This window comes from Astyanax mexicanus, chromosome 20, assembly GCF_023375975.1.
Source record: "Astyanax mexicanus isolate ESR-SI-001 chromosome 20, AstMex3_surface, whole genome shotgun sequence".
NCBI classification, from domain to species: domain Eukaryota; kingdom Metazoa; phylum Chordata; class Actinopteri; order Characiformes; family Acestrorhamphidae; genus Astyanax; species Astyanax mexicanus.
The window spans coordinates 19,596,205-19,602,389 of NC_064427.1; positions in this window are offsets into that span (position 1 = coordinate 19,596,205).

The following is a 6,185-nucleotide window of genomic DNA, read 5'->3' on the forward strand; positions in this document are numbered from 1 at the left end:
GTAGAAGAGAAATACTGCCAATAGAATAGGACAACTATGAGAAATAGAGGGGTATAAAGCCTCCAGTATTGAGACAGTATAGCCGTACTTGTCACTGCATTCAATGCAATCCAACCCTCATAGCAATGTTCTGCTCCAAACTACAAAAAGGTAGAAACCTAGCCTTACCTGGACAGTAGAGACAGTTACTCCAACAAGAGCAGGATGAAACAGGATACACTGAAAAAAAATTATAAGTAAAATTTACTTTTTTAAGTAAATTTAATTTCAGATAAATTTAAAGTAATTTAGACTCGGATCAAAACCTAAATGTTACATAGAGTAAATAAGTGAATTGAACTTCAGTCAATCCTTTCTTTTAGTAAACTTTACTTCATTTCTGCATACAATATTACCTAATTACAATTACTTCATTTATACAAAATTACTCAAATAATTTATGATACATAATATATTATAATTCCTGAAATTTAAATATATTATGTATCACAAATTATTTGAGTAATATTGTATAAATTAAGTAATTGTTATTAGATAATATTGTATGCAGAAAATAAATAAAGTTTACTAAAAGAAAGGATTGATTCAGTAAAAATAAATAAAGTAAAGTTTACTAAAAGAAAGGATTGACTGAAGTTTAGTTCACTTATTTACTCTATGTAACATTTAAGTCTTGAAACCGAGTTGAAGTTACTTAAATTTATCTGAAATTAAATTTACTTAAAAAAAAGCAAATGCAGAAAGTTGTGAAACTTTTTTAAAGTACATTTTACTCATCATTTTTTTTCAGTGTACCCTTAAGTTCAGAAAAAAAACAGCAGTGGACCATAATTATGATAGCAAATATAGATATATGTCAATTATCTGTTAATCAACACTAAATCTATTCATTCTTCATCTATTCAACACTTAAAGTGACCCTGAACTGACCTCCATATCACTGATCCTAACCTTGAACTTTACCTGAACCTCTGCAGCAGCTCAGGCTTATAAAAAGTGGGCGGGGCTATAAAACACTGCACAGTTCATTAATGCTCCCTAAAAGCACGTACTGGCAATTATAAATCAATGAGTACACATTTATTATCTTTGATAATGATAAGAATAATATATACAAAATTGAGGTGTTCTACATTATTTATTCCCTTCATTTTTTTACGGACCAGACTGTGTGAACTTGTAAATATATAGTTTTATATACACAATAATTATTATTATTTTTAGTAGTAGTAGTAGTAAGAGTAGTAGAAGTGCTAGTTATATTATCACTAGTAGTACTAATACTTCTAATAGGTTTAGCAGTATTACTATTTTTAATTTCAGTAGCATAAATAATACAATTTGTAACTGTATTTGTCGTGGTAGGAGATTCTAGTACTAATTGTAGTAGGAATAATAATGTTAGGAACATTAAAAGTATTGTTAGCAGTAGAAAAAGTAGTATTAATAGCAGTAGTTGTAGTGCTATTATATTTAGATAATAATAGATTTTATAATAGTAGTGTTAATTATTAGTGTTAAGAGTAGTATAACTAATTTTAGTAGTAGTAGTAGTAATAGTGTTATAATAGTATTATAGGTAGTGGACGAAATAGTATTAGCAGTAGTAGTCATAATAGTAGTTTTAGCAGGAGTAATGCTACTAGTAGTACTAGTACTAATAGTAATAGTGGTACAACTAGCAGCAATAGTAATGCAACTAGGTAGATAGATAGATAGATAGATAGATAGATAGATAGATAGATAGATAGATAGATAGATAGATAGATAGATAGATAGATAGATAGATAGATAGATAGATAGATAGATAGATAGATAGATAGATAGATAGATAGATAGATAGATACTTTATTTTTCCCGAAGAAAATTCAGGCCTCCAGCAGCAACAGCACAATACAATAAGGAATAATAAGTTGTACAGTTTTAATAGTATTATTTGTTTTAGTAGTAGTTGTAGTAGTGAAAGTATTACTATCAATGGAAGTAGCTTTAGTATTAATACCAGCAATAGTAGCAGTACAGTATACAGTAATATAAGTAGTAGTACTAACAATAATAGTAGTAGAAGTAGTGGTACTAGCAGTAGTAGCAGTAGTACTGCAACTAGTATTAATAGTTTTATTTGTTTGAGTAGTAGTTGTAGTAGTGATTCTATTATTAGTAATGGAAGTACAAAACAAAGCAGTAGCATTAGTAGTATTAGTGGCAGTAATAGTAGTGTTAGCAGTACCACTGCTACTCATTTAAGCAATAGAACACGAGAGGGAGTGTGTTATCATGAATAACATCACGGCTGTGATTCGATAGTAGATCATCACAGCCGTGATGTTATTCGTGATAACACACAACCTCGAGTGTTCTATTGCTTTTATACAGTTTCTTTTCTTTACAAAATGAATAAAGAAAATAAATCAAAGAACTTTCAGAAATTAAGAATGAATATGCTTTAATATGGACTGTGCCTTCCGCCAAAAAGTAGTTCCACAACAACTGTAACAGAACTAAAACCTAACTTCAAAACGATGTATGGTTTATACAGACTTACACCTCGAAAGTTAGCTTGAAAGCAAAATTGGGAATAAGAGAAGATGGTAACATTAGGAGCGTGAAATAAAGCTAATACTCTCCTCTCCTGCTTTGTGGAGTCGTCTTCAGGTGAACGCTGTGCATTTTTGAGCATTTCTGCCTGTTTTGCTGGGTGGTGATGGTTTTAGCTAGCCGGCTGGACTGTGGTTAGGTTATGGTAGCTTGCTTTAGCTCAGCATTAACTTAGCCTAGCCTGGCTGGTTAGCGTTCTGGCTGTCAGACGGCATTAGCCGAGTGATTTTCTTTCCCTTTTTTCCACAAAAGACAGCCAGCGCTGCAGGCGAGCGTGCCGTGGTTGAGCACTAGCCTGTGCTAAGCTAACGCTGCCGCTGATGCCGTTGATGATTCTAAGCTGTCCTGTGTATATATGCCGTTACTCGGCAACGTGTCGGCGGAGTGATACAGGTTTAGTGTGAGAAGGCCGTGATATTATCACAAATATCATCACAGCTAGAACACTTCTCAACCAATCAGATTGTGAGGTCGGAACTAACTCTTGTATAAAAGCCAGCATTTATGGTAGTAATAGTAGCAGTGGTAATAGTAGTTATAGTAATAATAGTAGTATTAACATGAGTCATACTTAGTTTATCCTCACATGTCATTTACTAAGACTATATTTTTAAGTAAACAAAATGTGTTTGTTTGATGACAGTTATTCTCTATACTGGTGCTGGAGAACCCCCAGCTCTGCACATTTTAGAGTTTACACTGTTTCCAACACACCTGATCCAGATAATAAGTGTATTAACAAGCTGTTCCTGAGGAATTGTAAAGATGTTTAGAATGGGAACCACTGCTGTTCTATGGCCTCACTTGTGGAGATAAAAAGAAAAAGGGGCAAAGGGCTAAAGAAGTAGAGAGACAGAGAGATTGGTGGTGCTATCTAGCTCCACTTAGGGGTGGTGTTAGTGAATAGCTCTACCTGGCAGCACAGTTAGTCCCAGTACATGTGTGTATAAATGGTTAAGGAGACACAGGTTAGGTATATGAGATAAGTAATCAGTAGATATGGTGAGGAGGACTCTGTAAATCTTTAACACAGTGAAAACCCACAGTACCAGTGTTTACTAATCAATTAATTATCACGGCAATGTTTCAAAATCGAGTAGAAAGTCTTTCCTGGACAGTAGAGACAGTTACTCCAACAAAATCAACATAAACACTTTTTAAAACCTGCAAACTTAATTTTAGAAGAAACAATAAGCAAATCAACAGATGGAATAAGTGTCCCAATACTTTTTTTTATCCGTATATTGTCTATAAGATATTTAGTTTGTTACTGATACGCTATAGTATATGTTTATTAGAATCTAGACAGTTAGAAAAAGTTAAAAGTTAGTAAAAGTTCACAGTCTATTAGTAAGTGTACTATATTTATACACACATGCATTTATACTATACATTTGACTTATTTTATTAGCATATAATGATTTTTTACATTAAATTTTTTTCATTTTTCTTCCACATAAACACATACATTTATTTCTTCAACTAATAAATATACATTTTATAAAGTTCTTTCCCAGAACTAAATAGATGAATGTCATAGAAACTAAAGGGTTAACAGCTTGCCCAAACTCCTGTCCGAACCATCAGTCGAGATAAGGTGTAAATTAGTCACTCACGAGTCTGTACATTCGCCAGACTGAATAAATGAATGACTGCTTTGTTTGTACGATTTCAAGGAAGTTAAAATTCTAAAGATTCACAATGTGTTACTGATTCAAAGCTAAGAGAAGAGAGCGTTCAACCAGTGTGGAGCTTCTGGACTTTGATTTCAGGTGTTAAAATCCGATTGTAAACTTTAACTCCACTTGCCAATAAGGCACAATGTTTGCTGGATGACAAACAATATGGGAAATATGGACATAATGAGTGTGATCATATAGAATATGTTAATAGTTTAATAGTAATAGTAATAGCAATAGTAGTAGCAGCACTTTGTAGAAGAGTATGAACAGATAACTATTATGAATAGCATTAGCATTATTAGTAGTATTAATATTATTATTGGCATTAGAATTAGTTGCAGTAGTAGTAGTAGTAGTAGGAGTAGTAGTATTGGTATTAGCAGTAGCAGTAGTAGTAGTAATAGTAATAGTGGTAACACATCTGTTTGTAGAACAGTATTACCTTTAATGTTAGTAGTATTAGTATTAGTTTGAGGAGTAGTAGTAGTAGTTATAGTAATAGTAGTAGCCACACTGCTGTTTGTAGAAGAGTATGAACAGAATAACTATTATTAATAGTATTATTATTATTAGTAGTAGTATTAGTAGTAATAGTATTGGTATTAGTAGTAGCAGTCGTAGTAGTAATAGTAATAGTAGTAACACATCTGTTTGTAGAACAGTATGAACATCATTACTTTTAATATTAGTAGTATTAGTTTTAGGAGTAGTAGTAGTAGTAATAGAAATAGCAATAGTAGTATTATAAGTATCAGTTGTAGTATTAGTAGTGATAATAGTAATAGTATTAGCATGTCTGTTTGTAAAACAGTATGAACAGTATTAGTAGTATTAGAACTAGTTTTATTAATAGTAATAGTAATAGTAGTAGCAGCACTGCTGTTTGTAGAAGAGTATGAACAGAATAACTATTATTAATAGTATTATTATTAGGAGTAATAGGAGCAGTAGTATTGGTATTAGTAGTAGCAGTAGTAGTAGTAATAGTAATAGTATTAACACACCTGTTTGTAGAACAGTATGAACATCATTACTTTTAATATTAGTAGTATTAGTATTAGTTTTAGGAGTAGTAGTAGTGATAGTAATTGCAATAGTAGTATTATAAGGATCAGTTGTAGTAGTAGTGATAATAAAAGTAACATGTCTGTTTGTAGAACAGTATGAACAGTATTAGTAGTATTAGCATTAGTTTTATGAGTAGTAGCAGTAGTAGTAATAGTTATAGTTATACTAGTAGCAGCACTGCTGTTTGTAGAAGAGTATAAACAGAATAAAAAATAGTATTATTATTAGTAGTAGTATAAGTAGTAGTAGTATTGGTATTAAAATTTATTTTTTTTTAAATGTTAAATAAAAAATATTGTATTATGATCTTATTTTAATCAATTGTATATGTGGAAAGTTTATTTATAAACTGGTATAAATAGAAAATGAGAAATCTTTCATTTTTTATTTAAATATTAAATATTCTTTATTACCATTTCTCACACAATATATTACAAATTACAAAAATTACAAGCTTAGTCATGTATTTTACAATCATTTCCTTTAAATACTTCAAAAACCATACCACATATTATATATCTATAGCAATAAAATAACCTTCATATGAGTATAAATTATATTTTACCTTCATATTTTACCAACAAAAGCAAAATATTTAGCTCTGCATCTTGGCCAATAAATCTGGGCACAGGCTTTGGTTTGATTTTGGATCAGAACCTTATTAAATTACACTTAGGTGGACAGGTGGAACATCAGCTTAGCATCATGATCTGGATTAGCTAGCATGTAAATCACAGCATGAGGAAAGGACAATATTAAACAGTTATTAAACAGGGACATACATGTTTTTGAGGTTACATCAAATTCAGTGAAAGGCATTTTTAAATAGATTTAAAT